Genomic DNA, 23,001 nt, shown 5'->3' on the forward strand with positions numbered 1-23,001 from the left:
GAAGGTCTTAGTAATTTCTCTTTCCTCTCTTCCATCTTGGTACTTGGTTTAGAGTGGGTGGTGGTGGTGAGGAGGGGCAGGGGTGTAGGAACTGAAATTATTTAACCTGTCATCGCAAAATGTGGAGACCCGTGGGGAAAAGCCCTCTTTTCACGACATCAGGGACACACAGCCTTTGAAATCAGAGACCTCATTTTGAATCCTCACTAGGCGCTTCCGCTTTTTTTCTTTTTTAAAGATCATTAAGTTTCCTTCCAGATTTAAAGACATATGTTTAGATATTTAATGCGCCCAGAGATGTGAGATGTGAGGCAGGGCAGCATCTTCATTTTTTCCTAAATGGATAAGCCATTGTAACAATACTGTTTCTTGATTAGTCTGTCTTTTTCTGACTGATTTGAAATATCATCTTTATCACGTGCTACATGACAACACATAGGTCTGTTTCTGGATTTGCTATTCTGTTGCACAGATTTTTCTATCCCGCGCCAGTGTCACATGTTTTAATTACCATTGGAAAGCTTGAGTTTCTGAGCCGGGATATCCATGGATACTCGGAATCCACTTTTGTACAAGAATAAAGGGGAGCTGCAGAGTCCGCTCTTCCTACCAGCCAACTGGTATTCCCCAACGCTTGTAAAAATAACATAAAACAACAATTTAGACTTCTATTTGATTATTTTAGAAATCATTTTGAGCATCCTAGTTAATAAGACATCACTAAGTCTTCGAGCTGAAGAGAAGTAGGACTCCAAATGATTCATTTATGAGGTGTTTGTTCCACAGAGACCAGCTTATTTTCAGGTCTGGGAAAACAAACCAAGTTTGGGCAAATTTCCTGTTTTTCAGTCCTGGTGCTGGGGACTAGTTTATGACACCCCGTGTTGTGCCGCACTGAGTTTAGGGTGGGGCGCTGCGTGCTTCCAGTCCTGGCCTAACTGGTACCTTACAGCCACGGTCAAAGTCAGTTGTCGTGACTTTCCTGGGCTTTGCAGTGGGCTGGTCTCAGGCCATCAGCTGTCACCTGCACAGTCGGTAACTTTCACTGACCTCTGGGAGACGTCTACCATCTGAGATTATTCTAGAGTGCAGCTATTAGGTTTCATGAACTTTTTTAAAAGTTTCCAATTTTGAAGAGTAAAACGAGTTTTTGATGCTTTATAAGGCGGGGGGAGTATTTGTTGGGCACCTAGTTTGTTCCTCGACACTGAGATGCTTTACTTTCGCTATCTAAATTGATTCTTAGGGCCTGCAGAAATAGCTGGGCTGTCCTGTGAGAAACCTGAGGCGGAGAGGTCTCGGAACCTTCCCCCATCAACACATCCCCATGCAATGAAGCAGGGATCCAAACCCCGCCCTTCAGACCACCTGCTCTCTGCCCCATCGCGCTTTCTCTGGTTGCCGTTGGCCAGTTCAGATTCTGCTTGGTTCTGTGCCATGTGCCACCTCAGACTACGATCATTTTGTAACGTTATCAGTAGGACCAACCAAAGCCAGAGTCGAGGCCCATTATTGTTTCCAATGTTTTTCTACATTTGTTTTAAGGCAGTGAAATTGCCTTGGAGTTTTTGGCACAATTACGTATCTCATGTTCCAGATTTGACAGTTCCTGTCTGTTCCTGTCTGTGTCACACTCCTTCCTCCCACCCCACCTGGCCTCAGGTAAACCAGGGAGAGAACTGGAAAGGCTTTTTTGTGAGTCACCCTGGCCAGGGCGAGAACATCCAGAGAAGCAGCCTCACGCATGCTGGAGTCAGAACATCCCTGACATTGGAAGGCTCAGACCGGTAACCCTCACAGAACGGGCCAGAGGGAACTGCACAGCATTTAAACTGAGTGCAGATGCTGGGTGTGAGGGGCTGGGGACGGGGAGATGTTCCCCTGCTGGGGAGTCACAGCAGCGGGGGAGGAGGAAGGAGGGAGGAAGACCTCAGAAATCAGCGCTCCTGTGCCAGCCAGCAGGGACGCCGGTGATCCAAGCCAGTGCTGGTGACACTCAATAAACTCAGTGGGCTCCAGCTGGATGTTTACTACCTGCCGAGGGACAGTTGGAGAGTTTAGACCTGCTCACCTGTCTGCGGATTATCTGAGGACACATCCCATCCAAAGAGCGATTTGAAGAGGACTTGTCCCTTGACAGTTATCTAATTAGGGCTCAGCTATAAATATGCAACCAAATGGTGGCTGAAATTGCACGTCCCATCAGAGCTTAATGACATAATTTCATTTGCGTTTCGTTACAAACAAGGGTCTGAGTTCTGACAGCGGCCGCCACTGGCAACAGATCAGCATTGTTGATTAGAGGCCACTAGTTTGACAGAAAGCAGACGGGTGGTTGCCCTGAGACCAGGGCGAGGAGGGCGGAAGGACAGAGGGGCCCGGAAACCATGGGGTCCTAGAGGCTGCTTATCTGGCCTGTGGTCCAGGCCCCCGGTGCACACACACGTCTGACACATCAGGGTGTGGGCCCTGTGCACTTCGATTCTCACGTCACGAGGGCTGCGGCCTCTTCACTCCTGCTCCACAGTAAGTTATCTTCGAACATTTTGTGACCGCAAAACAAACCTTAGAGTTCTAGGGTCTTAACAAAAGTTATATTGTTAGAAACGGGCACGAACGTAAAAGTCAGGGAGAGAAAGGGGAGCTAACGTTCCTGAGCCGCAACCACAGCCTTGCAAATGTCGTCCGATTTGACAACCACAGCGGCTGGGAACCCAGGAGAGACATTGTCCCCATTTTACAGATGACGCACGGAGGCTCTGAGAAGCTCCAGAGCCTCAGTGGTGGAACCAGTCTGTCCGTCTGATAATTCCTTCTGTCGTTTTCAGCATCCCATGCTGTGAACCACAAACTCCAGTGCCATCTTCATTTTCCACAGATGGGAAGGACCCATTGGTCCCCCATTCCTAGCACCTGCTCACTTCTCTGTTTCTTCTTTCTCCTGTTCGGGCTTTGGCGTTTGGTGATCATAGGGTAAGTATACTTCTGCATTCTGCTGTTTTCATTTTGCATTGTTGGCAAATATTTTCCCATGTTGTTCATACTTCTCATTTTGAAAATCTCCATGAATCCCACTGAGTTGATGCCTCAGAACAATGTACTTGATCCTATTGTTAGACAGCGAGGTTGTTTCCAGGGTTTAGCTACTATAAATTATGTGGTGACCAGTTTATAAACAGAAGACAGTGTCAGGTAGGGGATGAGAATACAGCCCTGCAGTCAGACTGCCACGCAATAGCTGTGTGACTTTATGTAGGTGGTTTCATCCCTCTGCGCCTCCATTTCTTAGTATATAAAGTAGAGATGATAAGAGCGCTTGTCTTGGGGGCTCTGGGTCCCTAGCACAGGCAGGTCTGACTCTGCTAACACAGCGTCCGGGGTCCTTTGCTTTCCCATTTCAAGCAGCAACATGTCTGGTGACTTGGAACGTTCCTCTGAGATGGAAAGTGCATTTGTTTTTCTAAGGCTGCGCTGACTAATGACCAAACTTGGTGGCTTAGAACAGCACAAACTTACTCTTTTCAGCTCTATAGAGAGGAGCCGAACACGTTCTCAGTGGGCTCAAATGAAGGCATGTCCCTTCCTGGAGAGCCCAGGGAAGAAGTTGAGTCCTCGCCTTTTGCAGCTCCAGAGGCCACCTGCTTGGCTCACGGCCCGTCCTCCAGCTCGCAGTCCACAGTGCCAGGCACTCCTTCTCCCGTTGCCTGTCCCCGCTCTTCTCGCCTGATTCCCTCGTCCATTTTTAGGGCCGTTAGACTCACCTGGACAACCCGAGATACTCCCCCTATGTTAAAGTCAGGTGATGCAAACCTTAATTCCATCTCTAAGCTTAATTCTCTTTTGCCTCATAACCTGGCATATTTACGGGTTCTGGAGATCAGGACGTAGATATCTTTGGGAGACATCATTCTGCCTGCCACATGCTGATGGGGCTAGAAGCCTGGACTCTACGGGTCCCAGGCTCCCTTGCTAGGCGACTTCCAACTAGAGTCGGCCGATGAGAGGCCCCGGCAGCAGATTAGAAGGTAGAAGCCCTTGCATTCCTGGAGGTGGCTCTGGGGCGGCAGCGGCCCTGGGTCCAGCAGCATCGGGCTGACCTCGGGTTGTGGCCCCAGCCCAGGGTACTGACAGCTTCCTTTTCTCTGCGTGGTACCTTGGCCTGCTCTGCCCCTCCAGCCTGGAAGTAGTAGCAGCTTCCTGATCTCTAGGTCACACCCCCTCCCTGTGTCCCCTCCCACAACTTGTCACAAGCTCTGTGCAGGCAAGGCTGGGAACCACACAGCCGTACCTCCTCCCGTGGCTGTGGCCAAGGTGAAATTGGGTACACGTGAGTGCCCCTGGTGTAGTACCTGATGCTTTAGAAATGCTTAACATTTCTCAATTATACATGATTTTAGATTTTAGGTTTGTTGGGCTTTGCTATGCTAAGGATTTAAATTTTCAACGAGATAGTCAAATGCCCTTTTCCACGGAAATTTCTTCTACTGATTCCACTTTGAAGAAGTTAGCTTCTCTCTGAGGTTGAGATAAATATTCAAATCTATTTTTAGCAAGTTTCCCGTATTTAAAATTATTTATTTCCTTGAAGCATCTGGAGTCTATTTTGGGGGCATGATGTTAGATGTAGGTCTAAATTAATTTCTGCATCCCTGTGCAATTAGCGCGACTTCATTCAATAGCGCTTTATCTCCCCAGCGTTGGGTGTTGCTTATTTTAGTGCGTATTAAGTTCTCATACATCTGTCGGGGGCTCTGATCTGCTGATCCACACAGCCGAATAAGGACATCCTGCGGTTCTGAGAGTGTCATTCTGCAGCCTCAGATGTGAATGACAACTTGTTTGGGTAACTCATTCTCAGAGCACATCGCTTTCTGCCGAGCTGGGGCCTATAGATACATTTCTTTTGTCTTTGGGAAGTTAAGTTATGGGAGGAATCAGAGGCAGCTATGATTCATACCTTTCATTGTAACCTGCCTTTCTGCTTGGGTGATTGCTGAATTCTCTCTTTTCCCTGAGGTTTAAAATTTTTATGAGACGCCGTCTTGGTGGCTGTCTCTGATTGTAAATTTCATCTCTGTGACCCTCTTCTGCTCCCAGTTGTGGTTCTTGTTTCAAGTATCATTCTCCTTCTAGAATCTTGATTTTATTTTCTCATGATTCTTTTGTTTTCTGATAGTGACTTTAATTGCTCTATTGTGATTTTTACTCCATGACTTTCTTTAAAATAACCGTCATCCTGGTTTATTCTTGTTTACCTGCGGTGATGTCCTTTTTCATTTCTTGGAGAAAAGATGCCAGCAACTCTCTAAATTCTTACCCTCATGTGTGATGGAAATGTCAGGGTGTGTAACTTTGAGCTCTCACTGTTTTGTTCCTAGGTGGGGTGAGTTTTGCTAGCAGCCATCATGTCTTTCTGCCTTGCTGTCCTTCGCACATGAGCTTGTTTCCCATCCTCGCTGCCTCATTCATGCTTGTGCCTCAGGCCATGTCCTCTTGCCAGGGAGGAAGAAGGGGGAAGGGCAGGGGAGCCAGGAGCTTTCTCTTTCCATAAGGGAAGGGACACATGGATTTTTGCTTATATCTCACTGTTCAGTACTGTTTAGTTTCCTAGGGCTGCAGTAAAAAAGTACCACAATCCAGGTGGCCTAAGACAACAGAAATCTCTTCTCTCTAGTTCCAGAGGCTAGCAGCCTGAAATCGAAGTCTCAGCAGGGCCACGCTCCCTCTGAAATCTCTAGGGGAGCATCCTTCCTTGCCTCTTCCAGCTTCTGGGGTTGCCGGCATCCTTGGCGTTCCTTGGCTAGTAGACACATCCGTCCCATCTCTGCCTCTGTCGTCACGTGATGTTCTCCCATGTGTTTCAGTCTCATCGGCTCTTTTCTTCTTATAGGCGGTCATATTGGATTAGGGCCACCCTGCTCCAGAATGACCTCATTTTAACTAAGTGCGTCTCAAAGGCTATAGTTCCAAATAAGGTCATACTCACAGGTATCTAGGGTTAGGACTTCAACGTATATTTTGAGGGGAACACGATTCAACCCACAAGAAGCACCATGTCACATGGCCACCCTTAGCAGCAAGGAAGCTTGGAAGACTGGAAATGGAATCTATTTAGCTAGACACACTGACATCTCCCCCTTTTTGGAGTTCCCTTAGTAAGTAAAACAAGGAGAAGGCATATCTAGCCAGTAACTAGCCGCGTCTGCCATAGCGGTCTAAGCAAAAGCCACAGCCTCGCCCAGGCAGGCTGAGAGCTCAGTCTGGCAAACTCCTGTTTACCCGGAAATCAGACTTTTCTGGCCCTCTGCAACCTTCTGATTACGGACATGAAGCCAGAAGGTCTCTGTGCAACCAAAACCTCATGCCCAGGTCCACTATTCCATAAGATAACCTCTCTCATGGTCGCTCAAGAATACTTTTTCTTTTTTTTTTTTTTTAAACAGGCTTGGTTTCTTGATTTCTGATGTTGCAACCTACATTAACAGCCAACAAATCCCAGAAATTAGTGACAATTGGCAACAGTAAGAGCAGCCTATTAGTCCTTGTTGATGGCAATGAGGAATGAAAATGGAGAGTATGTGCTTTAAGTTGTCTTTCTAAGCGGTCCAGGCAATGCAAGGCAGTCTGGGTCCCTGAGCACGGGGCACACTTGCACACTCAAGAGAACATGGGGGTGTGCCCTTCCATCATGACTGTCTTCCATTCATTACTGGCTGAGGGCACAGGGCCCGGGGGGCCAAGAGGGACATGGAGGGTTGCACCACGGGGCAACAAGGAAATGGCACGTACCTCTGTGATGTGTTCTGTGCAAATTCTCATCAAATGTTTCACTCCTTAAAAGGGTAAACCAGTAATTTGAAAACCTTAATTATGCCAAATAGCTTATTTTCTAAGTTGCTTAGAGGGAGAACTGGGTTCGAACACGAGTCCCACTGTATATTGGGGTGTGTAGCAAGTTACTTAACCTTAAGCCTCTCAGAGCCCTCTCTCCGCATTGATGAAAATGAGGCAGAACTGCCCTCTCTTACGAGATTCAGGCATCCTGTACCCAACAGCCTCCTGACATCTCTGCTTGGACTCTCCGCCAGCTCCCAGGCCGTCCCCCTCCCAGGCCTCTCTGCCTTCAGATGTCAGCATCCACCCAGAGCACAAGGCAAAGGGCTTCATCCTTCATTTCTCCTTCCCTCTCTCCATTGTCCCAACCCGCCAGCCAGCCCTGCCAAGAGGCTGTCCTACCTCTAAAAGATGGCTTTTTCCATCTCTACCACCATGAGCCTGCCCTTAATTAATTAAGGGTCACCTTAAATAAGGTAATTAATTAATTAAGGAGTAACTTACTCTTTCCCCAGGTCACTAGTCTCCCTGATCCATTCTCCAGACAGCTGTAAAAATGATGTTTTTAAGTGTTCATGAGACCAAGCCTCTCCTTTGTTTAATCCTGTGAGATTGAGCCCTTTCCTTCCCCCTGGACCTTGCCTCTTCCCACTCCCCCCTCCCCGACTACACTCCTATCTCATTGGTCTTCCCTCTGTTCTCGAACACACCCAGCTCCTCCTAGCTCCGGGCCTGCCTTGTTCTCCGAGATGAGCTCATTGGGGAAGGGACGATGCTGAGGGTAGGATGGGTCTGATTTCATGAGTCATCGGGACCAGTTGTGGTGCTCCCTGCTCACGTTTAGTCATGAAATTAATGAGCAAATTAACTGGGAACTGATTATTCCAAAAATAAATTATAAATTCAACTTCTTTCTTTTGGCTTAAAGCCTTTGAAGTCCCACAACTTTTCTTGATAAGAATGAAAAGAAAAGAGACATTTGCAATTGTAATTTTTACATCACTTTTATATAAAACTACAAAAGAAAGAATAAGAAATATCAGCAAGATCAAAGGAAATAGAAAAACTACAAAGAGGGGGAACAGTGCTATTTTGCTATTTTGTTTACAGACTATTCAGAAAGACACGAATAATACATAAGAAAGCGTACTGATTAGTTCAGGAAAACAGAGGGTTGGTACTTTATTATTATGAATGAAGGCTGTACGTGGGCTGGGAGTCCAGAGGGAACGGTGCTGAATCAGTGCACGGAAGAAATCTATGAATGAGGAAACCATGAAACCAAGCTGGTCAGAACTGTGTAGGAAGTGAGTTAATTCTGCGGGGACCTCTTCTCTGGGGTGAAGTTCATGGGCATTGTGACAGATATTCCAATTCCCCAGGTTTTTTTTGCTTACTTTTGGTTTTGTGATGCTATTCCAGAGGGTGGAGATTGCTAGAATCTCATCTAGGTTCCTAGAATCCCAGAATTCGGGCACAGCTTTCTTTCGCCTCTCTTGTATGTTGCACTTCATCTTCAGACCTCTTTTTCTCTTCCTTTCTACAGAGGGAAAGAAATGACCCCTCTCACTAAAAGTGAAACAGAGAAACCCAAGATTAATAGAAAGAGAAGTGTGATGCCGTGTGCAGAATGCACTGAAGAGGAGAGATCCTTGTGGACACAGGACCAGCTGGACTTTGAGGCTGTCTCCAGAGAAGATCTCTAAGTTTCATGTAATATGCACAGGCTCATGACAGTGGCCTCACGAGTCCCCATCTTCTGGAAGAGCACATCAGATCCTGTAGGACAAGGCTAGAAACAATGGTAGATGAAGACCCCAGCAAAGGAGAGGACTCTCCCTCTCTCTCTACTCATCCACCTACCCATCCATCCATCCATCCACCCATCCTTCCTTTCTTCCTTCTGTCCATCCATCTGTCCATCATCAACCTCCTTCCAGAAAAGAGGAGAAATCTTGCAAATATACAAATAATACTTCAAGATAGATATGTAAAGTTCATAATAAGAAAGATACAGAAAAGGTAAAATAAGTATAGGAAAGTAAGCTGAAGCCAGGAGTGAGTCTGTCCCACAAAATATCTGCCTCTACATCCTAAGCCCCTGCTAGGGATGAGGCACATCCTGGCTCTGGGCTTTCCAGCAGCCGATGGGAATAGGGAACATGACGACATGATTGCTCCCTTGACTCTCAGTGTCTGTAAGGTAAAAATAAACCCGTTGCCAAGGAAAAGCGTGGCTCCGACTGTTTCAGAGACCAGTGTGAGTTTTCCTGGGGCTTTTGTAGAAGAGGAGGGTTGAGGTTTAGCCAGGAACCAAGCTCCTGGGCTAGTGATCGATGCCCAACCCCTGTTAAGGGGAGACTGTGTTGTTAAAGTAATTAAACAAGTAGGCCATTAGGCTGAGGTCAGTAGAGAAGGGATGATGCTGAGGCTGGGACGGCTCTGATTTGTTGAGCCATCAGGACTGGCTCTGGTGCTCTGGAGGTGGGGCGTATGGGAGGTGTCGACATGGCCCAGCACCCTGAGGTCATCCTCCCAGCCTGCTGGCCTTCTCTGGGTCTTCAGCAGGACCATGAGAAGAGGCTTTAATGCCTTAGCAGCCTAGGTCAGCAAACCAAAACCTAAGCCTGTATAGCCTCAAGGTTAAGAGACAGAAACCCAAGGACAACCAGCCACAAACGTCCCGCGAGGCTTTCCTAAATAAGGCACCTGCTTAAGCTACAGCCAATCAAATCATCTCCCTGCTTTGCTGTCACCTCCTCTCTACGAAAGCCTCTCCCGAACCCCTGTCAGTGGAGCGCTCCTCCTAACCACTTCCGGCTCAGTGCTGTTTGATTGGAATTGGTTTTTGCTCAGATAAACTCTAATAATTTTTAATACTCCTCAGTTTGTCTTTTAACAGTGGTTTACTGGAAACTGTTTTACTCCTTAGCAGGGTGCCCTATGCGGGCTGGGGGGAACGGAGCTGCTAAGATGATGCGTCACCTAGGGGGTTGGGCCCATCTGTGTGGTACTGGGAGAGGAAAGGTAGAGAGCGCGGCCATTTGTAGAAGAGGATAGGATAGGATAGAACAGAATATGAAATGTTCAAACTCATCAAAGTATAAGAGAGAAAGGAAGCCTGAAATCCCGCCGCCCACCCTGGATGTTGGCTCCTGGCTGATTCGCGGCCTCGCCACTGCACGGGGCAGAGCATCTGCCGTGAGAATTCCCTGCGGGGCAGATTCCCTTGGATGTGGCTTGAGGCCTTGCTGTGTTCGTTGCAGAGGATTTTCTTCTGAAACCTTCTGTCTGGGAGGATAGGTTGAACTTTTCCTAAAGGTCCTGGCGGTGGATCCCAACGATGGGGCTCCTTCCCGGCGAGTGCCCTCTTGTGTCCATGAGGGCCCCATGTTGGTGGGGGCACTTCTCATGAGAGTCTTCTGGGGATGGTAAATGATGCCTCCACTGGGAATTGTCTTCCAGGCAGAGCAGCCTCATGTCTCTGTTGTGGGAGTTTCCCAGTTGGCCATTCTGTGCCTGGAGGAGCCTGCTGCATGATGAGAAGGCTGCTCTTGGCCATCCATGGCTGCAAAGCCTTGGCTGCCCACCTGGGCATTCTGGGGCCTTGCGGGTGAATTTCTTTCTGGGCGTGTTGGTGGTCACCACTCCCTGGGCTTCGAGATGCAGGGCCCTTCCTGGATTCCTGGCTCCCAGACATCTGTGTGTCCATCATCCCTTTCCCGGCAGGAAGCTCCTCAGTGCGTCCTCCCTGCGGAGCTCTTCTTTCCGTTTCCCCAGTTGGCTCATCCCACTGTTCTCCTGCAGTGCATTTAAGAGACTGCAGTCTCTTAAGAGACTTTAGGAAAGCATGCGGAATTTTCCCTCCTCCCAGGGAACAGACATGGCTGCATCTGCAAAACGACATTGCTGTCTGGACAGAGGTCATTCACACAGAAACAGGGAAGATGAGGGGAAGAGACAAACCAGAAGCCGCGCCAGCAGCCCTGGGGCCCAGGCTCCTGACACACGCTCCCTCCTCCACCTCTTTAGAGAAACAGAAACTTGCTCATCCTTAACTGACTTTTGAAGTTTAAAAATATACACTCTACAAATCAAAGTTCATTATTAAAGTTCAAATTTCAGTCTTGTAATCTAGGGGAACTTTTTTTAAAGAAAGAAATAAATAAATTATAATATGAAAAAAGTAGGGCAGCCAGGACTGTCTGGCTCTGTGAATCTGGTTAACCACACAGATCTTTGAAGTGAAAAATTTTCTGGCTGTGGATCAAATTATTTGTAAGAGAAAACTTTCTCCAAAAATATGGCCATAAAAAATAACAAATGAGGTCTCCCACTTCAAGTTGGAGAAGACACACTTTCACCTACCGTTCCCGCTAATTACTAAACCCCTGGATATTAGACATAAAACAATCATGAGAATGATCTGAAAGGTGGAGAGAAGAAGGCAGAGCAGCTGGGACCTCGGGACTCAGGAGCGACACGGTAGTGAGTTTCCTTGGTTTTCCCGTTGCCTCATGTGTCCCAGACCTGGAGCAGAAGAGGCCAGAAACATCCATGGGCACAGACAGTAAAAGTCCCAATAAAAGCCTGTTCTCTGGAGCCAAAGGACAAGGGAAGGGGCAGCCTAGCAGGACCGAAAACCTTAGACAATAATCCTACTCCAGCAGACACCATGCAGGACACTGCGACCCCATTCCTTCCCGTGTGGCGAAGGCCGACTGAGGCACCAGACTCCCCCTCATGGCTGGAAGGGACACCTTCCCTTCCTTCTGGGGAGAAGGACACGGTGGCCATGGTGGGTGGGAGTGGGTGGCAGCATTGTTAGAAGGGGAGGTGAGTGGGGCGCAGAGGGGATGCCACTGCCTGGGGCAGGGAGGGAGTGAGCAGAGCCCGCAGGGAGGGCCTTGGACTGCTCTTACCGTCTCCCTCCCTGCTGGTCCTGACACCACAGGGCAGGGCGGGAGAGTCAGTTCTTGGTCCCTCACCGGTTGCCTGCTGAGCTGAACCGCAGGGCCGTGGCCCTCTCAGTAGGAGTCTCTCTGGGATGCGGCTGCAGCCTTGGGGAAATAACCGTGCTTATGGAACGATGATGTCCTCAAGGCCTCCATCCATATGTGGTTTCCCTTGAGTTAACGTTCAGATGAAATGGCCTGAGTCCTCATCCAAGGCCAGCGCCCTCTCCCGATGTCCGAGGAGTCTTGGGGCCATTGCTCATGTCACATTCCTGCCTCGCTAAATTCTAGTCTTCACCTGCCCTCTTGCCCTCTAGGGTCATTGGCCTCTCTCTGTCCTTCACCAGCTCAGAGATGAATGTCACTCTTGCCCCTTCACTCCCTTGGAGCACTAGGATCACATGGAAGCTGTTCATATCAGGTGTCACTCAAGATTTAGGGGAAGAGAGTTTCTTAGAGTTTCACGTGGAATGTCAGATATCTCTGTTTCTTCAAATTGATGAGTCATTCCCTCACAACAGGAATTTCTTGCTGGCTGATTCCCTCAATAGACCTCGGCTTCCACCTATCTTTCTAGGCCTCTCTTTCCCCCCAGTTTCGCATTCAGATACCAAGTCTCTTTGCTGGTCACCAAGAAGCTGACGGTGCACAATGCCAAAATTCCTATTACTTCATTATGAAGAACAATTTAGCGCTCTGTCTGCCTCAGTCCTCACCCACCTGGCCTGGTCTGGTATGTCCTGCTTCTCACAACCCAAAAGCCCTTCAGACATTTTCCCCAACAGGAGACTGGGCCACCTCTGAGAGAATGCTGCCCCTCTTCTAGAACGCAGAGGCGTAGCAGGCACAGCCTTCTTTTAATGTTTATTAGCATTTTTCTTTCTCTTATATTCATAAAAGAAAGTGTGCTGCCAAGTTAACTAGTCAAGTATAGCAAGAAGAACCTTCCAGAACTTTCTAGAAAGAACTTAGCTCATGGATCTCAGGAACCAAAAGAGAAGGAAGGCACCCAGGCATTGAGAGGCGGATAGAGGCAGAGCAAGAGAGGCTTGGGGCAGACGACTGGAGGCCTGTCTCCTCAAGAGGCAGGGTGGCGTCTGGGCCAGACAGAGGGAGCAAGGAGCTGAAATCAGCTACCACTCCCAGGAGCTGGACATTCAGCGGGAAGGCTCTGCAAAGACAGAGGAAGGCTCCCTTTCTTGAGTGAGAGAGGGCAAGGCCCAAGCTAGAATAAAGCCCCACTTTACATCTGGGTAAGATGCTCTGGAAACAGAGATCCCTAAGATTGAGCTCTTAGTTTGGGCCAGGCCCACCTCCAGGCCAGCTCCATCCCTCTGATTGGAGCCCAGAACATTCCCGTGCCCTGATCCACCCGGCCTCATAGCATCTGCTGTGCCCAAGGGGACCAATTTGAGAACTGGAACGTGGAGGGGAGATTCGCCGAGCAAGGGAACATGTCTTCCAGAGGGGAGGTCAGCGGGAGACTTGGGCCCACTCAGTTTCCCAGTTCTGTTATAATTTACCTCTGCAGCACAGCCTCCTCGCACCCTGCAGCAAAAGAGAGGCAGATGGGGATACAGCGTGTGAGCTTGGAGACAATTCTGAAGGATGTCCATCAACAAGAAGGCTTTCTGGGTTTTGTTTTGCTTTTCTTGTTTGCTTTCAAATAACAGAACAAACCAGCAGATGCATTGGGCAGATGCAGATTCCTAGCATTTAGCAAAATAGCAAGCAACATGCGATGCCCAACAGATTCCTTGTTTTTGCAGGCGGTCTGGAGGGATGCGGCTCCTTGAACCGTGGGAAGAGTCAGAGCTTCATCTTTCTCTCCACCAAGGGCTCCCAAGGAGCATCTGGTTCACCCCCCTCCTCCAGACCACCTGCCACCGAACCATCTTTGTCTCATCCCAGAAACACCCTAGTTTCTTCACGAGGATGATTTCTATAGGAAAAAACGGTCTCCAAACATCAGTGAAAATCTTTTGAGTATGCACTGCCAATATACATATAGTTATATATTGAAATATATATATTCCAGTACTACTTTAGTAATACATAATATACAAAATGTAAATGAAAATGAATGAGACAAAAATAGGGTATAAACTACTGGCTTGGATAATGTCCTCCCAAAATTCATATCTCTCTTGGAACTAAAGAATATAATCTTATTTGGAAATAGGGTCTTTGCAGGTGTAATTAGTTAAGAAGTCATACTGGAGTAGGGTGGGGCCTTCACCCCATGTGACTGGAGTCCCCATCAGAAGAGAAGACACACACGCACACACAGGGAGAGCGCCATGTGGCCACGAGGCAGAGAGGGGAGGGATGTGTCTACAAGCCCCGGAACGCCAAGGCTTGCTGGCAACACCAGAAGCTGGGAGAGGGAAGGAAGGCTCCTCCCCAAGCGCTTCCAGAGAGAGTGTGGCCCCGCTGACACCTGACTTCAGACTTCTAACTCACTGAGAGCATCGCTTCCTTCCACAGCTTGTCCCCCTCAGTCCTGAGCGTGGTCAGTGCTGACGTTATTCAGTTTCCCAGGCCAGAAATCTGGGGGTCCTTCTGATGCCTCTCTGGCCCCCACCCCAGCTACAGCAAGTCCTGTTGATGGTGCTTCTCCTTCACTCCTGTCCCGGATCCTCTGGCTGCACTGACAGTCGCTCTCGCTTCCCTGGATGACAGTAGCAGCTGTCTCTCCGGCCTCCAGTCGTGTCCTCCTTCAGTCCTTGGATTCGTGGGAAGTTCATTATGCTGGCAGACAGCATGGTAGACAGAAAGTTCCTCGTAGGTGAGACAGTTCCTCTGTGAAACCCCTTGCGTCTGACTCCTGACCAAGGGCTCAGTAATGTTTGCAGGTGCAAAATCCAAGTCATTTTCTTCCCTCTTTTGGCAGAAGTCATGGAAAGCACCACTTTGGGCAGGCACCTGTCTCTCACGAGTCCTCCCCGCCATCCCAGAGGAGGAGCAGGGCCATCTCCTCAGAAGCTCAGTGTCCCTTGTCCTCCAGCTCTGTGCCTCCCAGCTGCCTCTGCCGGGGACACAGCACTCCAGCTCCTTCCTCGCCGGTGTCCTGGCCTATCGCTCCGCTGCCTCTTAGCCTTCCTCCCGTCACCCAGATCTAGTCAGTGCTTAGGACCTGTCAAGTCCACCTCCTGGATGGACTGCGGTCCCACTGCCTTCTTTCCCCTCCCTCTGCCACCAGCTCTCCCGCACCCCTCGTCAGTCCTGCAGCCTTTAAGACAGGCAGCCCACAGGTCCATCACGTTCCGGAGACAGACTTTGATCTATGAAGCTGCCTTCACAGTGCTTTACATATTTTAAGATATTACTTGCTAACATTTTTAAACAAGGATCTTTCACATAAATATTCCAATCTCCAGGTCCTCCTGAAAAATCAGAGGCTCTGCCATTGAAGGGCCACCTTTCTTCACAGGAGATCAGTGGGGGCTGGGAAGGAGCTGGCTGTTTAGAAGGAGCGCGGGTCCCACTGTTCCCACCGGCCCAGCGCCCCTGGATTTTCTTTCAGACACAGGCCTGCTTTGATCTGGAATTCACCCCGCAGACTCCCGTAGGCACTTATTTGCAAACCCTGCTTTATAACCTTCAAATACAGCCAGCTGATAAGGCAGTCTGACTGGACAGGATTTTCAGACAAAATTTTCTTAATTCTCTCCAGTCTCTTATCCAGTCCACACTGTGGCAGATTTCATAACTTCCCAGGAACTTTCATTGTTTAAAGATCAGTCCAGTCCAGTGTTTTCACATTGCAAGTTGTGACTCGTCAGAGGCTCATGAAATCTGTTTAGTAGGTCACAGCCGGTATTGTTTTAAAAATAAAATAGAATAGGATAGAAAATATCAGACTGTGTTGCATGTAGCAAGGGTTAAGTATTGTTTTGTGAAGCTTTTAATTTGATTATTTATAGGTCTATGCACTTGTGTGCCGGTTTGCAGTGTAAATATACTCCTTACTGTGAATCTTAGGCTCCTGGGACTCTTAAAATGCTCCCCAATTCCAAAGAGACGGAGAGGGGAACTCAAGGGCACTAGAGAGTCGGCGGGGAGGCAGGCTGGCACTGCTGGCCACCTCTCTTTCCCCCAGTGCCTTTTGCAAACCTTGCTTTATAACCTTCCTGGTCTTGTCGGGGTGCTGCTGCGGGCTTGTCCAAGAATGGCTCCTCCCCCCATTCTCAGGGGCTGCTTCCTCTGGGGTTGCAATGAGTAAAAAGTCTTATTTTAGAAACCGAGGGCTCCTCCAGTCTGGAATGAATCTTCACCAGCCTTCTCCATTAGGGCAATCTTCTCCCATGTGCTCCGTCACGTTATTTTCGATGTTGGTGGTTATCCCTTGAAAGAAGTCTTGTGTTCTAGCAAGTTTGGGCAGTGCTGGACTTAAAATAAATGGGTTTCTTGTCTGTGAGCCTTCTCAGATTGTCTAAGAATTCTTGATGCAGTGTTCTCTAGAAAATGCTTTGGGAAATGCACGCTTAGAGGTTGAACTCTAAGGCTCCTAAAATCTGAAAGAAGTTTGCACTCAAATCTTGAAAGGAGGCTGCAGATACCTTGGTTTCACCTCTTTTCCCCCCGACCCCGAGTGAATAATTCTCCTTGTTGCCTTCATTCAGTGAATGAGCTGGATAGTTAGACATTGATGCTGCCTTTGATGAACTCGCGGTCCAAGGCGCTATTAACAAGATGAGGACATCAGCGGCTGCAACGTAAGTCAGAGAGGGCCCTGCCCCAAAGGAGAGGAGTGGCCAAAAGCCATGGGCACTGCACCGAGAGGGAGGTCTCCTACCAGCTGAGGGACAGGCCAGGCGGTGGATACGGAGGTGGCCTCTGAGGGAGCTGGAAGGCTGTGTGAGACACACACTCGTGCAGAGGGGTGGGCCGTGTGGGCACTCAGACAGGAGGGAGCAGTCTAGGGGGAGGCTTGGAGCGAGGAGAGCCTGGGAAATCCAGAGGCACAGTGCCTGGGCCGCGGTCACCGCTCAACGTGAGCTGCGGAGCGAATGCTTCCAGGGTGGAGCAGGAGTGGGAAATAAGGACATACAGACAGGGCCAGACGTGGGAGGGCCTCAAATAAGGGCGTCGAGTCTTCCACCTTTGTGCTGTTGGGCGAAAGGAGCCATGGAGGGTGCGCGGGCTGGTGATGAGGACGGTAGGTCCCTGACCAAACTTAGGGGGGCAGGTCACTGTCCCATGACCAGATAATGTGGAAATCCCTCCTTGCAGTGGGCCCTGGGCTGCCGCCCTGCGTCTTAGCTCTCTGCACAAATACGGCAACAGGATGATGGTGCGAACGAGCCCCTGTCTGGCTTTGGAGGGTTTCCAGGCTCCCCAGCAGTGGGGCCTGGATGCGCACCCCCGCCCGTGGCTTTCTTTCCAGGATGGGCCTGCCAAGATGAGCAGAACCTGTGAATGCTCTTCCCTCACAAACGGATGAGCCTCCGGGAACAGACACCGGACGCCTCTTTTGTGACTCGCCCTGTCTCGGTGACTGTGTGGTTGCTGCTTCCGTCTCCTGCCAGCTGTCGAAACAGCAAGGCCTTGGAAAAGCGGATTCATGTCAACAGGCCGAGCAGACAACTATCCCCAGGACCGGCTCGCTCTGCCCTTCAAAGTGGGCCTCTCTGTCCAGGGACTGAAAGCACAGAATGTTTTGGCCCAAGAGCACAGCTCAGAAAGGTAGCTGGTTGGGAAATTCTCCCTGCCTGAGCAATGGGTCTTCCTCAGGAGATCCTCAGCGGAGCAGGTGGCTCCAGCTGGAGTCTCTCCCAGGAGAAAGGCCGCTCTTGTTTCCCCGATTTCTGGTCTCCCAGAGCTAGAAGGGTCCTCCAGTGATCATTCGGTCTGGCTCCTTGTCTTGGTCGGGAAAGCATCTAAGGCAGCTGGTGTGGAACCTCGGCACCGAGCCAGGTGGGAAGCTGGATGCAGGAGCTGGGGAGGTGAGAACGGCGCTGGCTGGGAAGGGAGGGGAGCCGGGAGCCAGCATCCAGAACACCCGCCCCCAGCTGAGTCCCCAGCCATAAAGCGCAGGACGGGAGCCGGAGCCCAGCGCTGGGTCATATGGGTCTGTTTTTAAAGGGACCCCTGTGTGAGGAGCCCGCACTGAGGAAAGACCATGGGGTTTGAAATCAGGCAGAACCTCTGAGATGTTCAAACATACCCCTAAGCCATAATTCCTTTCCGTGGAGCCTGCGGAAAACCCTGGTGGTGTTAGGGGTTATTATTTTGGTCAGAAGGCATTATACCACAAACATAAAAGCGACATTCTGGAATTTGATACTTCATTGGCGAAATGATTATTTGGCTGAAAAATCTCATAAGGCCAATAATAACTGTGAAATCACCACTGCGTTTCATCACTGAGCTGTCCCCTCACCCCACCACCACTGAGAAATGAAAACAAGGCTCTAAATTTGTTTTTCATATTATTTTATCCATAAATGGGTCGTGGCTTAGAAAAACACTTACATCATTCCACGGAGGAAGCAACAAAGTTCATTATCAGATGGAAAAATCGGAGCAGGGAAACTAACCGTCCAAAGAGGGAACTGAGGCTGCCTGAGCCGAGAGGAGGGAGGGATGCTGGCCAGATGTTCCTGCAGGAAGAAGGATCTTGTGCCCTGTAGATGGCAAGCTGCCTGCCCGGGCCAGGTCTCCCAAGGGCCCGGGGCCCACGTGCAGGCCACCATGCCCATATGGCCAGACTCAGTGGGGGCCGGTTAGCAAACCCAAACCACCGGACACACGCAGGATGGGTGAACGGGGATGTGGTCCTGGCAGCCAGACGCCTGCGCGAGTGTCCGCGTGAAAGCACACCTCTTCTTCCTGGCTGGGAGCTGTCCGAGGTGCCGCGGCGGAGCCTGGCACACAGCCGGTGCAGGGACTGTAGGAATGGGGAATGCCGCACGGACGTGTCTCTGACTCGAGGACCACGTTTCTCTGAACTGCAGTGGTAACAACTGTCGGTGGCTGCAACTAGATGGCATGGAGAGAACTCAAGTCTCCGTGTCATGGCTGGATTCAAGTCCCGGTTTTTCCATTTGTCTGCTGGGTCAACTCACACACTCAAGGACTCTCTTTGGGCCTCAGGTTTTTCACTCATAAAATGGAGTTAACATGAGTGAGAACTGAAAGAATGCATGGAAATGCCTCAAGCAGGGCCCCTTGGAGGTGCTCAACGGAGGAAGTCTCGTTCACGCTCTGCGTTCCTGCAGCTGGTGGCCAGCTCACCAGGAGAAGTGGTGCTGGAACTCTCTTTGGTGCCTACTGGGAATGCTTGGTGGATGCTGTCAGTGTAACAGATCTGTTCGTCCGTGTGGGTTTCTTCCCTGAGTCTCATATATGCAGAAATTCGAAGCAAATAGACACGACAGACTCCTGAAACCCCTATTAGGTGCCAGTAATAGAAGCGTCCTTCACCCCCCTTGACAAGTGTGAATCCTTTCTGAATGCCTCCAGCTGTTAGAATGGGAGCCGGGAGCTGCCAGCCTGGGGATGCACCAGAGTGGGAGGCCCTGGGACTCAGCGATGGATGGGTCTTCTCAGGTGGGGCAGAAGCTGAAAGCGGGGAGCCAAGGCCAGGAGCTGGGGGATTGATCAGTGGGTTCGTCAGAAGGATGAAGCGCAAGCAGGGTTTCTCAGTCTTGGCTGCACATTGGAATCACCTGGGAGGCTTCAGAAACTCCTGCTGCCTGGGTCCTGCCCCTAGGGCTTATGACAATGGGTCTGAGGTGTGGCCTGCGTAGCAGAGTTTTAATCTTCCCCAGGTGATTCTAATGTGTAGCGGAGGTGAGACCAGTGATGCAGACAGCAGGGCACCTGGAGATGAGAAGAATGTGGGGAGGTTGGCAGCATCTGTCAGGCCACTCAATGCAAGAACACCCAGACGTGCAAAGGACAAAATAAGACCAGCTTCTGGGCTGGGATACAAAACCCTGGCCAGAGGAGACCGGCAGGAGCCCCATTTCCTGGGACCCAGTCCAACGTCAAAGGGAGACTTGTCCTTCATCCTTTGGGCTCCCTAAGCACACTATGCCACCCCGTCAGAGCCCCAACCTCACTGCACTGCACTTATCTGGTTATCTGTCTCTCTCGCAGGCTGCAGGGAGATTCTGGAAGGCAGAGGCTCTGCTGTTTATTTATTATTAAATCTGAGCACCCCCAGTAATAAGGACCACGCCCAGCCATGCCTGGTCCCTGGTGGGTGTGTAGTGAACGAACAGACACCATCTTGGGTGACTTGTTTGGTGCTAATGTGATGTTCTATATCGCCCAGACAGAGGCTGGGTTGGTCCCAGTGCCTGGGCCGAAACTGAGCCTGTTATCAGGAATGAAGTGATTTCATGTGAGAAGAGAAAGAGCCTGGGGCCTCATTGGGCCTGATACCCCTTCTGATTATTTGCCTAAATGAAGACTTTCTTTAATAAAAAGTAGAATTTCTAGTTGCCACAAACCATTCAGGTTCAAGGAAGACATTAGGCAGCTATTACATGTTACTGAACAGTTTCTTAATCTGGTTTATTTTCTATTTTTTGGCTTGTGCTCATGAGGCATTAATTGCTGTGCGCAGAGCTAGGGTGATGTTAGCAACCTCCCATTCGGCAGGGGAGGTGGTGGGAAGAAAAGGCCCCGCGAGCTGCTTTTCGGAGCGTGAGTTTAGTCTGTCAGCTTTGACCTTTCCATTCCAACTCAATGCCTATTCAACAGAAACCCTGACATTTAGAAAGGCAGCGCATCCAGCCCACATCTTTATCTTATAGGCCGACCACTTTCCAGATCCTTCTTTCTTCAGAGCCGCAGCCGCTAAAAAAGCAATTTGGCATTTCTGTTACTTCTGTTCCCCAGGTTTCTGAAAAATACAGGGGAGACGGAAAGTTGAAAGATAAAAGCGTCGGTTATCTGATGTCCGTTCCCTGAATGCACTTGCATTTGCTGGTGGGTGTCTGTGTGTCTGCACACAGCTTTATTTTGCTTTGAAAAGGATAGGACCGCAGGTGTCAGGGAGCAAGATGAGACAGGTGGAAACCCACTTCAGCACACCTATTTTTAGTTCAGATTCTATTTAAGTGGAAGTGATAACTTCAAGGTAACTGGCAAGAGAAAATGAGTCTGTGTGCACAGTAATTGTTTTGCCCAAAAAAGGAATGAACATCCTTAAGGTATTCTGAAGGCTGAGTGAAGGGAAAAATCAAAACAGGTTACTTAGAGAAGAACCTTTGTAGGAGGGCCCTTTAAAGACATCAGTGGAGCCAGGAAAATGATAATAATACAGTGATGAATAATGAAATCTCTGGCTGACTCAGGACCAGCCATAAGACTGCTGCATTATCTTCCTCTCTCATGTCGTGGCTCTTGAGATTCTAAGCGCACCAGCAGGGAAAGTGACTAGTTAGGAAGTCTGGTCAGTGCTGGAACTTACCACCACCCAGACCCACACCACCCTGGAAGTCCTGAAAGCCAGTGTCTGCTCTGACCACGGTCTCTAACCTTTCAGATCCCTCTCTCCTTCATTCCTATCACACCTGCACTCTGACATCTTAGAGACGTCAACCTTTTTATTATACCCTTTTGTCTATACCCTTCCTCCCTTATCTTTACTTCCTTCACTGGCATAGGCTCCGTGGCATATTGCTTAACTGAATTCTTGCCAAGATCTCAACTCCCTTGTCCCCTGGGTCATTCCAACCATCTCCCTTCTACTGGAAAACTCCCTGACGGTACAGGTGGATGCCCACTGGGCACAGCTCTGCCTGGCTCTCTCCTCTTTCCTCCTCAGTGAAGAACAAGAGGGCATGGGTCTGATCTCATCTCATGTGCCTCTCTCAGCCCGTCCGATGCCTGGCACAGAGCAGGTGCTCAGCAAATGCCTGTTGAAAAAGCATTTTCCCTTTTCATATTAAGTGGGCATCAGGGCAGAATTTAAGAGTTCTTTTGTCTCTGCCAATATTTGCTTTGTGATACGGGATCATTCTCCAGTCTGTCTTCTTCTCAGTTTGCCTGAGCACATCAAGGAAGGAAACAGTGACACAGGGCGGGTTAATGGCCTTAATGCTGACACAGGATGAGCAAATACAGATCCATTGACCACTTGAAGTCAACAGTCAATCGTGAGCATGGATTGAATCCCTACTATAAGCAAGATGCTCTTGTGCATCCTGAAGAGCATTAAACCCCGCCCCTTCTGTCTCCAGGGCTCAGCATGTGGTTGGAGGGAAGAATACGAGGGAGAGGAGAGAGGGCACGAGACAAGTAGACGGCTGCACTAGAGGGGATGGCACTGCTGGGAGGAGGGGGCCTCTGCCCTCTGCTCCCCTCTGGCTCTCCACTGATTGTCTGGGCGACTCCAGCAAGTCACTTCCCCTCTTGGACTTCGGTTGTTCTCAATAAGACACAGAGTCACATCGGATCATCATGGGGTCCCTTTTTGGCTCTGACACGCAATGGCTGAAGTCCTGTCAAGCTGAGGCGTAGTCAGAACTTTTTTCCTAGAAATCAGGGTGTGCTTGGGCCACATGGTTTTCCCTGGCTTTTCTCCCAGAAAGGAAACTTCCCAGGGTCCGAGGGGAGAGCAATAAAGAGAGCATTTAAATCCGCTTCAGCACGTGCCCTGCACTAGCCCTGAGTTGAGAGAGAATTCAGGAGGGCAACATTTTGAGATTGGAAATCTGGAGCTCCGAGGCGGAACGAAGCAAGATGAACTTTATTTTTCTATTTGGAATTATTTTCCTGGAAGAAACAAGTGTTCTCTCCATCCCTCGTTTATAAAAGGGGCCCAATAACAACAAGAATAATAAGCGTGCCCTGGAGCTGTTGCAAGGATGAAGTGAGATAGCGCTTGAAAAGCATGCAGCACATGCAGCCGGCAGCGAGCTCAGTGGAGACTGTTATTCTCATCATTCCTGCCTTTACCCTTCCATCTCCATAAGCTCTGAGGAAGCCTCCTAGGGCTTTCCAGTTCCTAGCTTTTCTCCTGGGCAAAGCCACTGCCATTATTTTTGCTTGCAATTCAACTTAGCTTTTTTTAAAAAAAACATTTATTTCCTGTTCTTGCCACTGTATCTCTTCCTTGGAAAGAATTTCTCGCCAGTCAGTGCAGCCTTGGCAGCCATATTATATTTCAAGAAAATTAACAAGAAGCAATATTATTTGAAAATTATCAAAAATTGGCAGGTGATGTGGCTCGGCTCTGATTCACATTCAAAAT

The 23,001-nt window shown here is 49.4% G+C and overlaps 1 long non-coding RNA gene across 1 annotated transcript; it reads left to right on the plus strand.

Annotated features, from left to right (window-relative positions):
* Nucleotides 1-1,711: 1,711 nt before the first annotated feature.
* Nucleotides 1,712-9,065, plus strand: LOC138917763 (uncharacterized). The gene is made up of 2 exons (XR_011426211.1): nucleotides 1,712-2,973; nucleotides 8,381-9,065. It is a non-coding gene; the product is annotated as an uncharacterized lncRNA (long non-coding RNA).
* Nucleotides 9,066-23,001: the final 13,936 nt, after the last annotated feature.

Source organism: Equus caballus, chromosome 15, assembly GCF_041296265.1.
Source record: "Equus caballus isolate H_3958 breed thoroughbred chromosome 15, TB-T2T, whole genome shotgun sequence".
In the NCBI taxonomy this organism is placed as follows: domain Eukaryota; kingdom Metazoa; phylum Chordata; class Mammalia; order Perissodactyla; family Equidae; genus Equus; species Equus caballus.